The sequence below is a fragment of the Theropithecus gelada genome, chromosome 3 (genome assembly GCF_003255815.1).
Source record: "Theropithecus gelada isolate Dixy chromosome 3, Tgel_1.0, whole genome shotgun sequence".
In the NCBI taxonomy this organism is placed as follows: Eukaryota; Metazoa; Chordata; class Mammalia; order Primates; family Cercopithecidae; genus Theropithecus; species Theropithecus gelada.
The window spans coordinates 156,999,069-157,020,824 of record NC_037670.1 but is presented as its reverse complement, the minus strand read 5'-3'; the positions used below and the strand labels follow the sequence as shown (position 1 = coordinate 157,020,824).

General features: G+C 49.4%; 1 protein-coding gene across 4 annotated transcripts in view; it reads left to right on the top strand.

Moving 5' to 3' along the window:
- Positions 1-21,756, top strand: part of PLXNA4 (plexin A4) — a 519,820-nt gene that overhangs the window by 61,712 nt on the left and 436,352 nt on the right. For 2 of the 4 annotated variants that reach the window (XM_025379047.1, XM_025379049.1), the window contains exon 1: positions 8,442-8,970. The exons of the other annotated variants lie outside the window; for them this stretch is intronic. The gene's annotated coding sequence lies outside the window, so the exon portion shown is untranslated. Of the gene's footprint in view, positions 1-8,441; positions 8,971-21,756 lie in introns of those variants that run through there. 4 annotated transcript variants of the gene reach the window in all.

Sequence of the window (21,756 nt, the reverse complement as noted above, 5' to 3'; positions counted from 1 at the left end):
TTTGGGGGCCACACTCATTTGTTTGTGTTTTTCAGAACTCACATTATTTTCCCCTTTTGCAAAACTGGAATGCCATTTGCCTGTCTCTGGTCTTTCTTTGTCTCTCCCTACACAGTTCCTGATAACATTAATAACAATATGGAGCTTTTACCCGTTGCTATCTAAATGTTTCCTGGCATCATCCTATTTTTGGCCTGTACCATGTCTGAGTGTTAGTTTCCATGAGTTTACTGACTCCAATGTAGAAGGATATTTCCTTTGACTTGATCTAAAGCTGCTTGCTTTAGCATGGAAAGGAGGTGCTGGAGCATCTCTGGAATCCCCCTATAATCAATCTAGTGCCAAACAGAAGTTCTCTGGCCAAGTAGGATACTGGCTGGTCTTTAGGAAATGAGAGATGAAGTCTCATTCTCTGGGACGTTTACCGGATCATGCCTAGGCAGACAGGCTGCTGTGTGACCTTCACGGCAGCCCACAAAAGAGGAGCAACAGGGTGCATCTAGTAGGAAACTAGAACAAAGGCAAACTTGAATATGATACAGATGGGGTGGAGGAGTGGTTGGCTGGATTTGAGAAGAGAGAGCGAGCAGAGGACTGGCGGTGTGAGAAAGATTTTTTAGTAGCAGTATTTTTTTGTTCATTTTCAACTAGCTTTTTGCACGTGGTAAAATGTCAAAAAGAATAAGAATATACAATAAATTAAGAAAATACATATCGTTCTCTCACTCTGAGGTTTCTGCTGTTTTTTGTGTATCCTTCCAAAATGTCCTATGTGTGTACAAGCCTATTTTGTATACTCAAAATATGCAAAGATATACACAAATACACCGTTCTGCATTTTGCTGTTGTTTTTCAGAGCAGCATACATAGATTTACTTCATTTTGTTTTCATTTTGTTTTACATCTGCACCATGTTCTGTTGTATGGATATATGGTAATTTTAACAGCAGTGCTTTGAGGAAATGAAAACAGAATTTCTGCCAAACCCAAGGCATAAATCTTAAGTTTGAGGTGGAGGGAGTAAATGACAGGTGTTACCAGATGTATATTTCAAGCTTCCTACGCACCTGTGGGTCACGTCAACATCCCTTGCCTCAGTTTACCTACCAGGAAAAGAATAACAAATTGATTTTAGCTTCAAAAACCACGAGTAAAGGCTCCTTACCTATAAGACTTGGAAAGAACAGCTAATAGAAAGATTCCATATTAATATTTTCTTATAATCAAAAGATGGGGTACGCACAGAAAGAAACTCTTACTCTGACCCTGAACTGGGCTGATGCAGTTCATGTATCTGATGGGTTCCTATGAACAATTATTTGAGAACTGGGCAGGCCTGGGCTGACCTACCTTATCCAGGCCCATCACTGGACCTGCCAGAAGTGTACTGGAAGGTGTTTAACAATCAGCTCTCCACAAAAACAAAAGTCCCGATTTATAGCATGTGCCAATTTCCATGGTGCAAATACATCCACAGTGGCTGATTTCCAGCTGCTGGCCTGGCATTGCTGGCTGCAAAGTTGGGGAGAGATGGCATGATTGGCCCTCCCCAAGCCTCATGTGCTACCACACACCTCTGTGGACTTCAGGCTTCGAGGGTACCTGCTCTCTCTGGACTCCACAAGGGACACATCACATCTGTGAAGGTTACAGTCAGCAGGGGTGCATTAGGAGAAAGCCCTTTAAAAACAGAGGAAGAATATTGGGCCTAGCCAGGAAAATAGGGCCAGAAGGAGAAGGGAGCCAGGCTGCAGAGTCCTGGAGGCAGACACTAAAGTGGGGAGAGGTCACCTTGGGCCTAAGCCCTGTCCTCAGAATCCCCAAGGCAACTGTCTGCAGCTGTCTTTCTCCACTTCGCATAGGCACCACTGTCCCTTCATTCTTCTTCCTCTTTGCCTCTTTCTTCCCTTCTTCTCTCGTCCTAACCCTTGTATATGCCTTGGACTTGCTGATAGCCTCCAGGCTCCTCTGAGCTCTCTGGAAGCTGCTGAGGGCACAGGAGAGAAGGTGATACGAGAAGTTCTCAAGGAGAATGGTGTGTAGGGAAAGTGGACGATTAGCTTTCAATCACATCTCGCTTCTAGTCTCTTTTTACACTACCTGCCATCTATGGGAAGCATCCTTGGGCCTCCCTCCTGCCCTGTGGTGCAGCACGGGTCAGGATCAGATGTAGGGAACGCTTTCTGCACCACTAGGCCTGGTGCTTGACAGGTGCAAGGCCTCACCCTGGAACCTCATTCAACCTCACCTCCAAAAGACTCTCTGGCAGAGGCAGGTGCCAGACAGCTTGTGAAAGTGAACAGGACCTGGCACAACTTTCTGCCTCTCTCTTGAATGTCTCTGATGACCAATACCCTGGAACTGAACGGATGATGGCCCATCTCAGGTGAGTGCTGGATTTCAGTATTCTGTATGTGGATGCTTTCAAGCCTCTTCACTGGGTTTTCTCATTTCCATGTAACACACTAAGATGTACTAAGTGGCTTAACCCAGGAGCTCTGAAGGGAGTGACTGGCAGGACATCTATTGGTGCCCAGTCCTGACCAACATGAGACTATCACGCATCAAGCATGCCCCTCTTTGTCCTTCTCATTCTAAAGCCAAGTGGGCTCAAATAATAAGCTTAAGAGGTTAATGAGGTCAAGGTCAGAGGAATGACATCTTCCCTGCAAATCACTGTATTTGTTATCTGTTACTGCATACCAAATCCCTGGCATAAAACCATATCTTATCTCTGCTCCATGATGTCTGGGACCTCAGTTGGAAGCTTCTGAAGGCTGAAATCATCTGAGGGCTGAACTGGGGCTGGAGGATGGGCTCCTAGGGTGGCTTGCTCATGGGGATGGCAAGCTGGCATTGGTTGGTGGTGGGTAGGCTCAGTTTCTCACCACATGGCAGGTCCAAGGGCCTCAAGAGACCAAGATGGAAGCTAAAATGTCTTTTTTTGACCTAGCCTTGGACACTGTCACTTCTAGGTCAGTTAAGTCAGCTCTGATTCAGTGTGGGAGCAGACTGCGTGAGGGCATGAATACTCTGGTTGAGAGTCACTATGGCCATTTTGGAGGCTGGCAACCATAGTCACTTAGAACAGCTTACACTCAGACCACCTGGCAACCATCTTATAAATGTGTTACCAGGCAAGAGCCTTCAACCCATCAGCACAAATCCATCTTCATCACAAGGAAAACAACCTGAGGCCTTTCTGTTATGTGCACCCCAGTCTGAGGGGCCAAGTGACTCATTTAAACCAGGCAGTGCCAAGAGAGAGGCGCCATGTGGGAGACATGAAATGTATCCAGTCCTTGGAATTCAGGCATACTATGGGATCTTGTACCTCCCAGGACTTAACCCCCAGAAGTGTTACACTGAGGTATTTCTCCTTTCTTGTTGTAGCAAGACATGGCTTTGGCCAGATCTGGGACTCTGTTGTTTCTGGCCAATGGAGTTAGGTCACGCCACCTCCCTCCCTCGATCTCCCCTTACCTCACAATATCCTCTAACTTCTGGTTTCTGTGGTTAAAAAGACAAGTTTTGTTGTTGTTGTTGTTAGTTGAAAGAGAAGGAAGCATTCTGGAGAGGGGGCAATGGATGAAATGGTCTGGGGAAGAAGGGGAGTAAGACTGGGACCATGGGAGGTATGGGAGTTGTTTTGGCGCCCAGAGGATCAAGATCCACAGTGTGTGTGTGTGTGTGTGTGTGTGTGTGTGTAGGAGGAGAGGGGTGTCCTCCCTACTTAAACACCAATCCCCAGGTGTGGCTTGGAAAGCCATGGCACTGCAGCAGAGCTTGCCATGTCCAGCAGTGCAGCCTGGTGGAGGTGCCCTTACAGAGGGCAACCACAGAGCTGGCAATGCAGAGATGTCCTTCCATCAAATGGCTCATGGGCAGTGGATTTCCAAGAGGGTACTTGTGGTGAATGAAGTAGTCAGACTTGTTCCTAAGCACAGGGGGTCTCTGACATAATGGGAAGAGACAGGGAGGGGTTTCTCGGTGGTGGCCAAAGTCTTATCTGAGCAGAAAAGGCTGGGAGTTGAGATTTGAATGTTAATATCTCTGTGCTCATTTGCACCCATATGCTAGGGAAGCCTGGAACAGTTGGGTCTGCTATGAATACCCAGCCACCAAGTTCAACCTACTAGTAGGCACTGTGGTGACACAAGGATGTTCCTCCCCTCATCTTCCTCGAAAGGCAGTCACTTCTCCTTTCTGCTTTACTGTTCCATGGTCCAGTCTCGAAGACTTGGCTTAGAGGTCCACTTAGTCCCTTGGGAGACAGAGGGAAGAATAAGTTAGTTTGAATGGACTGAGAATCTTGAGAGCTGCCGTCCATGCCTTGAAATGGCAGCATTCAAGGAGGATGCAGATTAAAGGCTGCTGGAGTGTGCTGTGGACATCTGGTGACACATGCAGAAAGCAGGGGCCAGAGGGGACCCTGGCCTCACCCATGTCACTGCAGAAGGCTCCTCTTGCCTCCTCTGCTGAGCTGTGGGATACTGATGATATTTCTGCTGTCCTGCAGGTGGCGCCACAATTTAGGTTTTTAAGCTGCTGCCTGCCTGCCTGTGGTTTCTGTCCAGTGCAAGGTACAAGACCCAGCCGTGAGGGCAGCTCTTGGGGAAAAGAAAATGTCTCTCTAGCACCACCAGGCTCTGGTGATTTATTTAACGAGCAAATCTGGCTTTTATCAACTTAAATAGCAGCACTGTTCCTAGGCTAATAAAATGGTGGTAGCTAAGTGAAGGGAAATTTAAGGGTTTCTTCTCCTCTTTCCTATTAAACTGGTCCTTTTATTCAGCCGTGAGAGATGAACCAATACTTTTTCTGTCTAAACCCAGCAATAAACCCCAACCCAAGTCCCACAAACATAGCTTCTTTAGAAAACAGGACTCTCTGAAGCAATATGCCATTTAGCTTCTCCCTCTTGTGGCCGTGGGTCCAGACAATGACATAACCAGCTTCACGACCAGACAAGGGACAGAGGGAGTGACTCTCAGAGCCATTGTCAGTAGGGGACAGCTAGATGGTCCTACTTGTGTCTCCCCTAGCCCTCGTCAGTTGGAGGGGGTAGAGGAGGTGTGAGAGTCAAAAGAACTTGTACCTAATGCAGAAACACATTTTGAACTGTGGTAAGATGCTGCCTTTGCCTGTGTGTTTATTCATGGGGTGCGGACAAGACAGCAGAAGGCCTACCCTCATTGTATCATTCTATTTGAAAATAAAAAAGATACGTTTGTCTGGAAAGTGACCCTAATTCCCTACATGTGTTTTGTACTTACCTTTGAGTTTCAAAGCACATTAATAAGATGGTATATCCTTTGAATGTCATTGCAACTCTAAGGGGCAAATGTGTCAAATGAGAGATGAAGTATCATTGAGAGGGCGTGACCTGCTCCAAATTATAAAGCCGATGACAGGACCAGAAGTAGGACATGTGTCTTCTAACTTCCAATGTGGAGGCTCTACTCATCCCACCCCATTCCATTCTCCTAACTTAAGGGAGTCAATCCAATGGGCCATCACTGAAAAAAAAATCCTCTACTGCGGCTAATTTGACCCTTTCTGCTCCTCCTTCTGATAATGTGATAACTGCCCCCTTCAGCATGCCTTTCACCGTGTTATTCAGTGAAAGGAAAGCAGGGAAAAGGCAATTTGAGATATGGCCCCATTAACAACGGAGAGCTGGCTGGGCCCCTCACCTGCCCATAGCTGGTCCAGCTTTTTGCTGTATGTCTTCCCTGTCATTTGGCTCTGTTATTACTCTTCAGGCACCACATGGCATTCATTTCTCTGAATGAAAATAAATGACACCACACACTAGGCAGGAGATAAAGAATAATAAACACATTTTATTTGCCACCTCTGAAAAAAAAAAAAAGAAAAAGGTCTTTGACTTCCCGTCTATCCATCAGGAAATGGGCCTGGAACTCAAGCCATATTCACGCACACACACACACACACACAAACACACACACGCCTGATACGAGGAGGAAAAAGACAATCAGATTGTATTAAAAATACATGCCAGAATGACTGAGAATGGAGACAGAGCTGTTTTCTCACCTTTTCCCCTTCCTTTCAGCATTTTATGGCATACTGAGTGGCCAACAGATATTCAGAAGGAGTACCCCCTGCCCTGCTTTTATTGAACAATATTCCTTAAGTAACCCATTAGGGACTTTCGTGGGGCTATCTGGGCTCTCACTTGTGGGAATGGACTGTGATGGTCCCATGCAGCAATTTTAAAAGGGGCACCTAGAAGCAGTGCCAGGATCAGGTGATGCAAACCTTACATGGATCTGGGGGTGAGGGAGCTTCCTTCGATTTTGTATCCTCAGTGCCCGGCTGGCCTCATGCTAATCCCAGTCTTGCACAGAGAGACATTTGGCCCTGGGCTTCCTCCACCCCGGAAGGATGTCCAAGAGGCAGTAGCATTGAGTGATTTTGTTATGTGTGTCTCTGGACTTCTGAAACTAACCTGATATTGTGTGCTTTATCTAGAGTCTGGGATTCAGGGTTTCTGGGAAGAGTGGAGCCAGATCAATGTATTCACGTAAGCTTAATAAGATAACTCCTTGCTGCTCTCTGGGCCATGCAATACTTAGCAGAGAACCAGAGACTAAAAGGGCTCCACGCTGTCTCCTGGAATATCCTTTAACCAAAGAATCAAACATCTGGTTTACTCCTCATTCTGGCTTGGTTCATCTTCTCATTGGTGAGAGCAAAGTTTCAGTGGGGTCCTCTATGGGTGGGCCAAGCCTGACCTACATGTGCTGCTCACCTTGGGGCTTGTTTAAACTATCATCTCACAGCTCCTTTCAAGGCTCCCTAATTCACACAACTTTGTTTTCTGTGAGAATATAACCCATATAGGGAGGTATAGGAATCTATGCCATTATCAATCATGTCTATCTAATAAGGAGGCTCTGAGATGTTTTGATGGGAGGGACAGTAATGGGCAGGGAGTTGCTGGGTGTGAGGACACGGAAAACTAAAGAAGGGACAGGAGAGAGGAGGCCAAGAGCCGTTGACTCCTTTAGAGGGTCGTCCTTGATGGTTGCCTATCCCAGGGAATGCCTACTGGACACTGCTGAAGGTGCCACTTCCCTGAGACTATGCTGGGAGCCGGGATGAGGATGAGGGAGGTATGCACAGAGTTGCGATAACAGGTGTGGGAATCCCTTTGGGTTCTCTTGGTGGGTGGGCCCATTCCTAACGGGATCTAGGCAGAGGTTTGGGAGGTAGTGCCACCCACTCCCCATCTCCACTGCCTAAACCAGAACCACATGGTAATTTCTTTCTTTGGACTTCAGAAACCACCCTGATGTTGGCATGGTCTGTTTTGGATGTAGTCTAGGATCCAGGGTTTCAGAGAAGAGAGGAGCCAGGAGAACCACTCAGTATAAACATGACTGGAAAAGTCAGGTTACCAAGCCAGCTCTGGGGCACTGACCACTCATGTTCTCTCGTGCAGGCCTTGTGCCCTCGGTGTCCTCGGCCTCCTTGGGTGCCATGTGGGGGTGACTTGGTGGGGTGTTGGGAGGGGTTCTGAGTAGGAATGGGTGTATGCCTCGGCGTCAGTGTGCGCTCGTGTCAGCTCTGAGCACCTGAGGGTCCCTCCGACGGCCAGCGCCCAGAGCTGCACCTTCCGAGGCGGCTGGGTGCCTGCCTCTGAGCGCGCGCCTTGCGCCCGGGTCACCCATGTATGCCCCCCTCTCCGCCCCACATCGCCACTGCCAGGGTGGCTCCGTGCGGGCCGAGGGGACCCAGTGGGGTGTCGGCAAACATTGGTAGGGCGAGAGCCGGCGAGCCAGGCGGCGGCGGGTGGGAGAGTGTAGGGAGGCGCCCCCTGCCCCCTCTGCCGGCAGCTCTCCCTCGGTCTAGATGTCAGCCGCGAGCTCCGAGCCAGCGAGAGCGAGCCAGAGAGGGAGCGGCGGCGGGCGGCGGGCGGCGGGCGGCGGGGAGGAGAGGAGGCGAGGCGAGGGAGGGAGGAAGGGAAGCAGGGAGGGCGGGAGGGAGGAGAGGAGGACCCAGAGAGCGCCAGGCAGCTGGAGTTTTTGCAGCGCTTGGCCGGGCTTCAATGCACAGCAGCAGCGAGCCGCGGCGGCAGCAGGCAGCCCGGGAGCTCCGGCGGCGGCCGAGCCAGCGGCGGCCCCGCTCCCTGCCCCCTGCAAACTTTGCTAGCAGCCCGCCCGGGGGGCCGGGGGCGCGCCCGGGAGGCCCGGCTCGGCCCGCGGCCGAGCTCTCCGCTGCCGCAGCGCTAGCCGCCGCCGCCACCACCGCCGCAGCCCCGCGCCTCCCCGGGGAGCAGCCGGCGGCTCCCGAGGCCCCCCAGCCCCGGCCCCAGGGCACTGCCCGGCGAATCCCCCGGCAAGGGTGGGGGCTGCAGCGGCGCGGCCGGCCGCTGGCTGCCGGGGGGCGGCCGCCGCTACCCGGAGAGGCGCGCAGAGGCGCCGAGAGCGCTCCCCGGCGGGTCCCCCGCGCACTCGCCGCGCCCGGGCAGCAGCCCGACCGGGCGAGCATGGGCGGCGCGGAGTGACGCCGCTGTGCCCGCTTGGCATCAAGGACATTCAGCCCGCGGGGGTGGGGACGAAGGGGGGCAGCCCCGCGTCGCCACCGCAGCCCCCGAGAGCCGCCGCCGCTGCTCAGACTCCGGGGTTGGGTGGAGGAAAGGGGTGTTCGGAATCGATCCCCATTTTCCGACCTTCTTGTTGGACATTACGCCCACCTTGGACGCCGCAAGAGGAGCTGTCAAGCCCCGCAGGCTCTGATTCGGCACCCTCCGCGTTCCTCGGTTGCTCCTGGCTTCCCTGTGCCTCGGTGGAGTATTTGCGTTCAGGGCTGGGGCTGGAGGAGGCAGCCACACGCGCGCACACGCACACGTTCAGAGGAGGGCGAGAGGCAGCGGCATAGGCTCCATCTGCAGTGTCAATGCGGCGCTCCCGCTGAAGGAGGGAAACGCGGCGCGTCCAGGTAAGGAGCCGGCCAGCCGGGGAGCGGGGCCGGGCGGGCGGTGAGGGCAGCGCGGTCGGAGAGACCCGGCCCGGGTCGGCCCGGAAATCCTCGGTGCCCTGGAGCCAGCCCGCGGCACACGCACACACACACACGCAGGCACACACACAGATCCACACCGGCACACACGGCGCTCGCGCACCTGCCCACGTCCCACCTGGACGCCCGCGGAGGTGCAGCGGCCAGAGCAGGGATTTCCCGGGTGCGTTCTCCTCTCACGCTCCCGGACTCAGACTTCTCTTTCCCGGACTTTCGGGGTGGGATTCTGTGTATACCCGGCTCTGCCTCCCACCCGAAAAGGTTGAGGGAGCGATTTTTTAGCTCTCAGCCCTTTTCATCCCTAGCTGGGCTTTAAAACGGGAGAAGTCCTGGGAGGTCTCCGGAGACCCACCCAGTGTCATCGCGGCCCCGTGGCCTTTGGACACCCTGGGATTTCAACGGGAGACAGAACCACAGATATTCGGACGCCTATTTGGAGAGAGTGATGGCCCAACGCGTGGAGAGGAGGCCACATAGGCGGTTGGGGCTGCAGTTCTGTAGGGCGGCGCATATGGAACAGACACTGCGTTTCCCCAGTAAGAGGCAGCACAAACGCCTTTCTGAAGCGTGGCATTGCTTCCCCGGGAATGCGCCGAGATTTCAGACAGAAAGCGGCTTAAAGCATCGCCGCGTATGTTGCTTGTCTAGGGAAGGTACGGGGGTCATATCCTCCTTAAAAGGTATGACCTTATTCACAGCCTCAGTCCCTGCTTAGCAGCAAGCAGACAGGGCTTGGAGACACAGGACTTGGGTCCCCTCTCACCTCCCTACCCTTCCTTGGCACATGGGGCTGCCTTCCCCGGTGCCTCCGGCTGGCGAACACCTGTCACATGCCTTTCGAGGTGTGTGTCTGAGAAAGATAACTAGAAGGGGGAAGCACGAGGGGTGTAGTTCTCCAAAAGAGGAGGCTTCCCTCCCTCACGACCGCGGCGGGTGGCGGTGCCCACTGGAGGAGGCAAAGCATTCATGGGTCTGCCAGCGTCCCCCAGAGCCCAGGGCTGCTCTGAGTGTAGAACTACTCCACAGAAGCCCGTTCTTTAAGGTCCTATTTCCCGAAAGCATTTTCATTCTTGTTCTCTCTGGCTGGAGTTTCACAGGCTGCTCATTTTAACTTTTTCTGGAGGAGGTAGGAAGTGTCTGGGGTTCTAAGAGGCTTTTCCATAGTTCCCTTCTTAGGGTCTAAGAGCAACTCATTTAGGGTCTCAGTTGTCATAGGGAGAAGAACATGAGCTCCAAAACAAATTTGGAATTGAATATACATGTACAAGCTCCTGCGTTTCTGGAGCTGTCCCTTTGAGGTACCTTTCTGGGCAACCTGATCATACCATTCTCCCCCAGAACTGAATAAGCTTGTACCCTCTGTCCAAGATCATGTGTTCAGAGTATCCCACAAACCCACCAGTGGAAAAAATATGTTACAAGTCTTCCAGAACATGATGGGAGAGGAGCAAACATTCTTTTGAACAAGGAGGCCTCAGTGCTAGGCTCAGAATTTGGTTGTTTTTGTAAATCCCGAAGATGGGGGCTGAATGAAAGGGCTTTTTCAGCACCCTGACTCCGCTATTTCCAAACTTTTTTCAGCTCCTGCAAAGGTCTCTGGCTAGGTTGGGGAGAAGCGCAGACGCCCCGGGAGGGAGATTGTGTTCCCGCTGTGTGCTGTGTGAGCTGCCCTTTGATTGATTGAAAAGCGTAGATGGAATAAAGCAAATCTCTCACAATGGGGAGACCCCAGTAGGGGGAAGAAACCTTATTTGCTTTTTAAGCATGGTGGGCGTGTGCAGACACATACACACCCAAGATATATACCCACATGCGTTCTCAGAGTCTGGCTAAATGTGGTCAGCTCCCCTAGCCATGTGTGTCAATGGGGTCCACCTCTGTCTTCCGGGCTGTGGAAGAAATGGAACATTTCTCCCCACATGCCCCTCGAGGGCGTGGACAGGTAGGTCCCACCTACGTGTACAGCAGCACATGGTTTGCAATAGAAATAATGAGCTCCAGCAACAGTGGGTGCCTCCCAGGTAAACAGTCCCTCATGAGACCTGGAAGAGGCAAAGGGATAGGGTACAGGATCTTCCTGAAATGTCTGCATCTTCCCTGCAGACCTCCACTCCTTTCTCTGCTTTCGTCCCTACCCTCTTTCCTTTCTCATGTATTTGCAGCCTCAGGATCCATCATTTTAATGCAAAGCCAGCAGTCATTATGCTGGTTCTAAGCTAAACATCTGGGTTCAAACAATCTCCGCACTTTCTGCACTTAGCATTAGGTACCAATTTGGTTTCTAGGACAAGGCAGGCATTAATTAACATCTCTGTAAAGCGGAGTATATATCACGTTTTCCTGGCTCTCTTGCCCAGCCCTGGAGCATGACATGCTGTCATTCACCCTCTCTGCCACTCTTCTGTGCCCTTCCTTTTAAGTTCTCTGAGGTCTTTCTCACTGAGAAGGGATTCGCACTAGAAAAACTCCAGCCATGAATGCTTCTTTTCAGCAGACCCTCACTGCCTGGTAGATGGTGCTTAAGGCAGCTCTCCTGTGAGCACTAGGCGTGGGTCACCTGCAAGCTGCTCCTTCTTGCCCAATCACACCCTCCCGGGGCTCTCCTCTGTCCTCCCAGGACTTCACCCTGGATGCCCACCGGGACACTGCAGGCATTTCTGGAGGACTCCAAGGCAGTCAACTTGTTTCCTTTATCCTTCTCTGTGCCTTTCTGTCGCCTGCTGCTGCTACTCCCTGCAGACAGGGAAATCAGCATGGCAGAGTCTGCCTACATACACTTGGCCTCGGGATCCTTTTCATCACAATGAGGGCTGCTGGGAATGAAGTGGGGGCTTTCTAGGATGGCAACAGTCCTGAAGTGGGAGAGAGCTAAAGGGGCTGGGTCATTAACCGCTCTTGGTTCATAGTTATCATCAGGCTTTGATGCAAAGAAATCGCAGTGGATCTCTCTACTTCTAGCCAGCTAGGGGGCATTTCTTAGCTGCTTCTCCCCATCCTCACCTAGAGAAGGCATACGCAGACAATGAACATCAGAGACCTGTTGGAGTGGCTCTGTGGTGGGTTACAAGGGGGCGGCAGCAATGCAGAAAACACGACCGTGATCTTGGCTGTCATTAGACTATGCAACAGATGTGCCAGTGTCTCTTCTCTTCTTATTTGTGTCCGGCGCTACCCAACGTGAAACTAGCTCAGACCCTGGGCTATTGAGTAGGTTCATTTCCCTCCCTTGACACCTCCCTTCCTCTCCCTCCAACCCCCACTTCTCCGCCCCCACCATTTGCTAATCTACCTCTTGGCTTTGTGCGCACATCCGCCAGCCCATTCGCCCTCAAATTTGCGGCACTCCAAGAAATCAATATAACATGAATTTAACGACAGCTGGATGATTAAGTGTTATTTATATTTAAGAGCGGCATTTTAAAAAGACGTCTCACTAATAAATCAAACGGCTGTTTGGGAGATGCACATGATTAGGATAATTGGCCTATAGGCTCTATCGAGCTATGCTTGGTCCCCACAGGGCCCTGTGGACAGGACACTGTCTCTTTAAAAGCTGCAAGCTCCACTGCTCCCTCCCGGGACTCCCACCTGATCCCCTCTAGCTGCCCAGACTTTCTCTTTCTTCTTTCACGTTGTCCTCACTGCCCAGGCTGCACCATTCAAGTTGTAGTAGGAAGGTGGAGCCTGTAGGGAGACTGAAGGGGGCTCTGCTGCTAAGTGGTAAGAGATGGATCTTGAAATGAAAGACGGGCAGGGGTCCTGATTCCCACAGCCCAGGCCTGTTCCTGAAGGAGGAGGCTGCTTCCCTGCCTGGTATAGAGCAGCCTGGAAGAAAAGCTTCCCGAGTCCCTGTGTAAGTCGGTGTAAGCCCCCACACCCCTGCCCTGTCCTGTGGCATCAGCCTCCCAAGGGAAGAGGCTGTGAGGATATTAGTATTGGTTTCAGTTCTTGTAAAAACAATGGAACGAAAGATGATAATTAATGATGATGGTGGCCAATATTTATTGAGCACTCATTTGGGCTAGGCACCATTTAAGTAGTTTGCCTCATAACAACCCAGATAGGCTATTACAGTCCCCATTTCCTCCAGGAGGAAACTGAGATGCAGGAGGTTAAAGACTTTGTCCCAGATCACATAGCCACTTAGTGATGGAGCCAAGTCTCACTTGTGAGCAATCTGACCTTTCTCCTCATCACTGTGCTGGTTGCCTCCTTAGAATATATGTGTTCACTGTATTGCTGCCCCTTTGGGAGGTTTATGGGTGAGGGCTGGAGAGGAAGTTTAGAATATCTGGTCCTAGTCTCTTGCACTACGTCTGTGATACCAGGCAAATGTATTTATTCATTGAGACTCTATTTCCCCATGCATCAAGGGGGATGAGTCTTCTCTTTGGCTGTTGGTAGGTTATAAAATTGCATGGATCATTCTAGCAGAGTGCCCAGGTCCTGAGGGTGACTGTCACCTCATTTGGCAATTCCCATTTTCTCCCAGGGAAAAATAAGGAGTGAATGAACCAATTGAGTGAAGTCCCCATCTTTACTTTAGACTCTCTGAGGCTCCAATTCTGATAGGAGTCTAGTTCTCCCTGCTGACTGCTTCAAGTTGCTAGTATTGTGGAAACAGCACTTTCTCATTTCGTCTTTAAAGTAGCTGTGCAAGGTAGGTATTGTTTATTCCCATTTTGACAGCATAGAAACTAAGGCTGAGAAGAGAGTTTAGGTGAGATGTCTAAGGCCCCAGGTTGGTAAGGGATGGATGGTTTTTTCACTCTCGGGCAAAGATTCTTACCATTACACCACTTGCGGTAGGTGCTTGACATTTGTTCAGTCATGCATTTATTACTCCTAGAGTTTCTGACTTTAGGATCCAGAAACAGGGAAGAAATCTGTGCCTGGGGACATGATGCCATGCTGGGTGCCTGGATCCTATGGTGGTCGGAGCAGAGACTCATCAGATGTTGGTGCCAATGGACCATGTTGGGGGATAGCCATCCTGTAGCACTTAGAGGAATTTTGATAGGTCCCCATTTGCATGAAGAAAATAATTCAGACCTGAGATGGTGCAGGCCTAGGCAAGGCATCAGGAATTATATCCTGATGCCAAAAGGTGTAGGTGTGAATCCCTGAAGGAGCCCATGGGCCTGGTTGGGTTCTGTCCCAATCCAAAGCCAGGGCTAAGCTCAGTCCCTCTGGTCCAAATGTTTTAGGAAAAATCCACAAGTGAGGCACTTTGGTTACTTGCTTTTTTTTTTTTCTTTTTCTCCAAAAGACAAACTTTTATTCCATGCATTATTTCTTTGACTTCTCTACACTGTGAGGTGAGTGAAGGTTGTGTCCAACTTGAGGTGGCTAGAAGGGGTGTACCTGGAATTTTATCACCTCCCCTCTGAGGCAGCAGTAGGAATGAGTGGATAAAACACTGGCAGGTAACGTCCTGTGCACACTGAAACCAACAGGTGTTGGCGAGATCTCAGGCATCCTCTCTTTTCCTTCTGAGCTTGGATCTTCCCCTTCCCCTCTATGGTGTTTCCTCCATGAACCAGGATTCGCAACAGCAAATTGGATTTGGGGATGTTTTGTCACTCCAACACAAAACAGATCACTAGCTAAGAGGATAGAGCCTCCTCAGTCAATGCACTGAACATAGCCTCGCTGAATTAATTCCCAAGGTCTTACAGTGTAGAGTATTTTCATTATGAAGTGCGAGGAGAGAAGCAGTTGAGGAAGAGGTCACTGGAAATTTAGGAAAGGAAAACCATGGCAGTTGAAAGGCTTTCCCGGTCTTTGCTCAAGATCAGTTCCTTATCTGACATACTCACTGAACTCTTCTCGAAAGAGCACAGCTGGATTTCCCTTTTGGTAGTGTGGAGGCTCACACTAGAAGGTGAACCAATCATTCCTTGGCTTTGGCCCAGAGGCCAAGAGGAAAGAAATAAGCAAGGCATAGCTGGTGGATTGCTTCCGTTCTTGTGGCAGGGTTAGAGAGTGAGAGGAGACAGTAGCAGACTTTAGGATGTGCAACTGAAGAAGCAGCCTACCTGGAATGTCAGCTAACGTTGCTAGAGTCAGTTGGAGTTCATTTTCTTCCTCTCCATCTCAGACCTGCTTTCCTGAAAATAACACTTAAAATAGAGCAGAGTTTCCCAAAGTATATGCTGTGGGGGAGTGAATAGGCATTACATACAAAAAAGTTTCCACAGTCAAATAAGTTTGCAAAACCCTGGGTGTAAAGCAAAGCTAAAGTTACTCCTTGCTGCAGGACTTCTCAGATCCTTAATACACTCACATGGATTGTGAAATCACAAAAGTAGATATACTGTGTAGTGGACCTGGAATCCACTGAGAAACACTGAACTAAGACAGGCACTTTCCTATGTCTACTCTCAAATGTGAATAAAGAGGTGGCTTCTATGGTGAAAATTTCCACTGAACCTTTGCATTACATAAACCAAGTACTGGATTCTGGTGATTGTGTAAGCATTAGGTTCTCAAGCAGAATTGTGCCAAGCAGGTAGAGAGTCCACCTCTGGCCTCAGCATTTGCTCAGGCTCCTTCAGAGCCTATCCTGCCCCTTGTCTTTCCAAGGAAAGAGATGGCTACTTAGGCACATGTCCATTTTCTTAGGTTCCTAGATGATTCCAGTATGTCCCCTTGCTTAAAAACCACTGTTGTGGAAAAAGCTGGGCTTTGGATACAGATAGATGTAGAAAACTCTAACTAAAGCATCTTGGGAAAAATCATTTTATGTTTCAGTTTATTGTTTATAAAATGAGGAAGTTAGTCTAGATTGGTGATTAAACATATTTTAATATGTATACAGTGAAAGTCTTTGCTCCAGTGAAATTTTATGTGGAATTCCAATGCACAGAACAGATGCAAGCAGGACTGTTCTTGTCAAACCTACGGAGAGCCTGGACCTTGCCCCCTCTGCCTGTCTGTCCTTCACCCCAGTCACAGTCTGGGTTCCCTAGAAAGTAGAGCTCAAGGCAGAAGCTGTGTGTTACCACTTTATTGAGGGGTGGGGTCCTAGGGAAGCAAAAGTGAAGCAAAGGAGGAGAGGTAGGGAAGGAAGAAGAACAAATAGTGTGTTACCAAGCTGGCCCTGGCTTCCCAGTGAAAAGCAGCTGGTGGCTCAGTCACTCAGGAGGTATCCAGGGAAGCCTGGTGTGAACACTATATCTCAGAATAGTCTGTGGTGGAGAGGCACAGCCAGCAGTTAATCCACGGGTCCTTCTGGTCTGCTGTAGCTCACTGGTCACAGGTCAGCCCACGAGGCATCAGTCAACTCCTCTCACTTTGGGGTTGGGATACCAGGTCAAGCTAGAGCCTCTGTGGGTCAGGCCCTGAGGCTGGGGCTTCCTTGGCTCTCCCTGCAGTAGGTATGTCAGAGTTACCCCTGCAGGAGCTCAGCCTTTGCCTCTGAAGGAAGAAAAGACAGTAAGAACTTTAGGATCAGAGGAATGGCAGAAAGCATCATTGGGGCCTCTCTTGTCCATTAGATACTGACCCTGTCTTCCTCCCTAAATACATATGCTTGCCCCTAACCACTGATTGATGTGAGCAACTCACTGACTTAGAGACGTGGGTCTGCGTTAGGGCATCTGCCTGAGAGGAGCGGCTCCTAGAGGGTAGGGTCAGCCCCTGCTTCAAGGAGTGTCTTGTTTAGTCAAGAGCTCAATTCATGCTTTTTAATAATGGTGAAGAAGCTGCTACTGGCAGTGGCAATGATAACAAGGGGAACAGGAAAATGACTGCAGCTCAGAATTGGGGTGGGGTGGCGTGATGTCAGGTGAGACTCTGCAGATTTGGGTAGATACATAAATTGGGAGTCTGGGATAATAGTTTCCATGCAAGGAACATAAAGTTCTTCAGAACAGAGTCAGATGGCAAGACAGGGCAGGGTACTCCAATTAGGAGTCCCAGAATTCACGAGTCTATGTCAACACTAGTCGACTACACTGTGGGTTATCCAGTTTAAACCCCAAATAGAAACCACATGAAGAATGGGTGCCGATCCGATATCGGGAGACTTTTCTAATGTTTTGGGACTTGTTAAACAACAGCAAGCCTTCCGCATAGTGGTGTGTGACTATCTCAGGGACGGCACAGCTGCTGGGAAGCAGGGAGAGGTCGTAATGACTTCTGCCACCCCCCTAGTTTTCAGAAATAATGAAAGCATTGAAATATAATGCAACAGGGGACATTTCTGCATAAACTATTTCCTGGAAGTCATTGCCTTTAGCTAGTCCTGCCCCTCATCAACATTTTTTACTACTCCTGTGCTTTGAAGGCCCTTTAGGGTCAGGCTGGGCAGAGGACTGATGGTCATGCTGTGCTTGTGACCTCTTTCCAGCTCTCTTGTCCATTAGATACTGACCCTGTCTTCCTCCCTGAATGCACTTGTCCCTAACCACTGATTGATGTGAGCAACTCACCGACCTAGAGACATGGGCCTGCATTAGGGTGTCTGCCTGAGAGTTGCAGCTCCCAGAAGGTAGGGTCAGCCCCTGCTTCAAGCAGTTTTTGGTTTAATCAGTAACTCAATTCATGCTTTTTAATAATGGTGAAGAAGCTGCTACTGGCAGTGGCAATGAAAACAATGGGAATCATGTATTTCCTTATACTTTAGGTTGAGAGGGATCATTTCTTACTTCTTGTATACTCACTGCCCAACCCAGAGCCTATCTTACTGGAAGCAATGGATAAATATTTGCTGTAAAAATAGAAGGAATAAATGGAGCAGGATAAGGTGGAGAAAAATGACCTTAAACATATCAATACTAGGGAAGTGTGAACCAGGCTAATATGGTGGGTTCTTGCTCTGCAGCAGGGACAGAGCCAAAAGTCAGGCTGACTGGCTATTCCAGAGGATTCAGATGAATCCAGATGGGTGCAGGCTGAGCCCCTCAGTCACCCTCCAGCATCCTGGGTCATAATGGTCAGGGACAGGTAGGTGCAGTGCTATTGCTCATGGATGCACATGGAATTAAATTATTTCTCTCTGTGCAAAACTCACTATGGGTTTAGGCACTGATAGATTGGGGGGGAAGACCAAGCTGAATTTAGCAGAACATTCCAAAGACTAGTCTATAAAATCCTCCATGGAAAAAGCATTCTGTGACCAAGTAAGTTTTGCAAGCATCCTCTCTTTTGTCCTATTCACGGAGATGCACAAGGGTGAATTACAGGCGAAGAAGACCTGTTATTGGGAAACCTATTTATTCTTCGCCCACTGCTTTTCAGGTTATTGGGCCATGGGGATCCCTTTATGTGGGTGTATTTAAGCCTATTGATGTCTCCTGGAAAGAGGGTTCCCTAGAAAGGCATTTTGGGAGATGGTGGCCTTTAACCGGAAGCGTTCAAGTTTTGGTTTACTTCAGAGGTGAAAAAACCAGAAGAATGAATTCACTGTACTGATAAAATGGGGACTTGCAGGGACTTGTGGCCCCAACTTTCAGAGGCACTGCCTGCCTCTTGTCCTTGTCATTTGCTTTTGAGACTCCCAGAAATGATTGCGAATTCTCACAAAACTTTAGCGACCGTGGCCTTGCGATCTGCCTTCAGGTGTATATTTCATAAAGAAACCATTTCGAGAAGTGTGAATGCCACTCTGACAGGTCTGTGGACATGTTTCCCACAAGTGGCACTTTTTGGTTGCACATAACAGATCAAGATGGATGTTTGCAAAATATGTGAGTAATGACATTCACCTTCTCAATTTTTTTTTATCCAGCTATACTTCTTGAATAAGAGGCTTCAATATAACTGACAAAGATAAGTGTTCTTTATCAAATTAACAAAGGAAGCTTGAGTTATTAAGACACATCTCCCTAAACTTTGGATGATTGAAACAAATTTTCTCTTGGGAAGAGAAAACTTTGCCATCCAAGAAAGGGCTGAGTATTTCTAATTAGACTGTAAATCCATGGTTTCCACCACTGGGTAGTGACCTGGGAGTGAAGTTAGGCATTTCCCATGGAAAGCATTTTCACCACCTGGCATTCATCTAACACAGTAATGATTGTGTATGTGCATGTGTGTGTGTGTGTGTGTGAGAGAGAGACAGAGAGAGAGAGTGGGAGTGTGTATGTGGGTTGGGGTAAAAGGGGGTACCCTCTCAGTGGTATTTGGGTTTGAATCACTTGGGGACACTGGTAATTCACATGCCCAATTACAGGGCCCCCCCATGCTTGGTACAGGCACGGTCCTCCTTTCCAGAGTGAATAACAGTTGCTAACACACACTAACAAAATTCCCCTGACGCCCATTCATAAAGCGTTGCACTGGTGATTCTATCAGCATTAAACTGTTTGGTGACTGAGCTTAGAATTATAGGAATCGGAGAAATGAATTAGCAGTAAATCAAGTCCCAGCTGAGTTCGAACCCAACTGCAGTGAGTTTTAAATTAAAAATATCTTGCTATGATGAAGCAGTTGTAAGTCAAGCACTGGAGCTCTGTCGCTCTTGACTTTGGAGAAGTGTGGCAGCCACCCTTTGAAAGGAAAACCCTGACAACAGCTTGTATTGATTCCCAGCCATGCTGGGAAATTGCCACTTCGTTTCTTCTTCATAAACTGTTGACTTTCATTTTTTTTCAAAAAAAGGAATCCTATTTGCAGGGATACAGCAGGGCTTTGGGAGGAAGACAGGTGGGAGAGGGCTCAGGCCCATGGGGGACTATTCATGGCATGCTCTTTGGTCCTCAGGAAGAGTCATGCTGAAGGGGAATCTGGGTCTGCGGGTGTCATGTGGTTTGTTTCCCTGCTCGGACCATATGTGATTCTTCTTTCTGGAGGATCTGTACAAAAACAACAAAGAGAACACTTCAAGGAAGCTGCAAGACTGTCGTGTTGCAGTGACAATTGCGGTATAATAGGAAATCATTTATGTAAGTTACAGTGCCCTCTGAATGGAGCTTGTCAGAAATGTGGCTACGGTCTTTCCAGGCCTATTTTTGTTTCTTTCTGCAAAATAATCCTGAGGTTTTCATTTTCAGAGCAATTGAAGAAATATTATGTACTGGCCAGGGAATACAGAAACTGAGCTTCTAATCCTAGGTCTGCTGAATGTCTTTCAGCGAGTGCCCTCTCTGGGCTAGGCCTCAATTTCTCCTCTTTAAAGCCAGGAATAAGCCCTTGCTGTTTCACACCTGCAGCCCAGGAGGTGAGGATGAATGTGGCCTTGCATATTAAAGAGTTGGGTGAGCATCAGAAGAAAGAGTCTATTTACACACAAGGTCAAAGAAAATCAAGACAAAGAGAATGAAAACTGAGCTTAGGCCTCTCATCACACCTTTATCAGCTCCCGTGTGTTTGCTGAGCTGGCGAGGAGGTATAAGTGATAAAAGCCACATGCAGAGGGTCAGAAAGGAGAATGTAGTAGGGATGGCAGGAGACAGTGGCAGGGGATGGTCAGTGCAGGAGTCCAGAGGCCTGGGTCCCCGGGGAGATCTCTATCCTGGCAGTAGTAGGTTCAATTGGGGACTGCAGAAAAAGAAAAGGGTTCGTAACATCCCTCGATGCCTGCATTTCACCAAGCTCCATGCACATATATTTGCATATTTTAGTAAGAGACGTTGATATGATGTTATGAAATATTTAATCAATTAATTGATCAAGCAATTAGTCAATTCGAGCAATATTTATTGAGTGCCTACTATTTGCTAGGCACTATGTGAGAATTTGTGTAGAGATGAAAGACCTACTTCTGCCAGAAGGGAGTTCATGGCTTAGTGTGGACACAACGTATGTGGGAATAGAGAATTTACATGCAATGTGGCAGGAAGTGAGATTGAGGCATGAAGAGAGTGCTCTGGGAATAGGAAGAGAGGCACCCATCCGGTTATGAAAAGCAGGACATGAAGAAGGGCTCCTGGAGAAGGAGGAGGAGGAGCAAGAAGAGGGGGAGGAAGAGGAGGAGAAGGAGAAGGAAGAGGAGGAGGGGAAGGAAGAGGAGGAGGAGAAGGAGGAGGGGGAAAAGGAAGAGAAGGAGGATGAGGAGAAGGAGGAGGAGAAGGAGGAGAAGGAGGAGAAGGAGGAGGAAAAGGAGAAAAGGAGGAGGAGGAGAAAGAGGAGGTGGAAGACGAAGAGGAAGAGAAAGAGGAGGAGGAAGAGGAGGAGAAGGAGGAGGAGGACAAAGAGGAGGAGGAGGAGAAGGAGAAGGAGGAGGAGGAGAAGGAGGAGAAGGAGAAAGAGGAGAAAGCAGAGGAGGAGGAGGAGAAGGAGGAGGAGAAGGGGGAGGAGGAGAAAGAGGAGAAGAAGGAGGAGGAGAAAGAAGAGGACAAGGAAGAGGAGGAGAAGGGAGAGGAGAAAGAGGAGGAGAAAGACGAGGAGAAGGAGGAGGAGGAGGAGGAGAAGGAGGAGAAGGAGAAAGAGGAGAAAGCAGAGGAGTAGGAGGAGAAGGAGGAGGAGAAGGGGGAGGAGGAGAAAGAGGAGAAGAAGGAGGAGGAGAAAGAAGAGGACAAGGAAGAGGAGGAGAAGGGGGAGGAGAAAGAGGAGGAGAAAGACGAGGAGAAGGAGGAGGAGGAGGAGGAGAAGGAGGAGAAGGAGAAAGAGGAGAAAGAAGAGGAGGAGGAGGAGAAGGAGGAGGAGAAGGGGGAGGAGGAGAAAGAGGAGAAGAAGGAGGAGGAGAAAGAAGAGGACAAGGAAGAGGAGGAGAAGGGAGAGGAGAAAGAGGAGGAGAAAGACGAGGAGAAGGAGGAGGAGGAG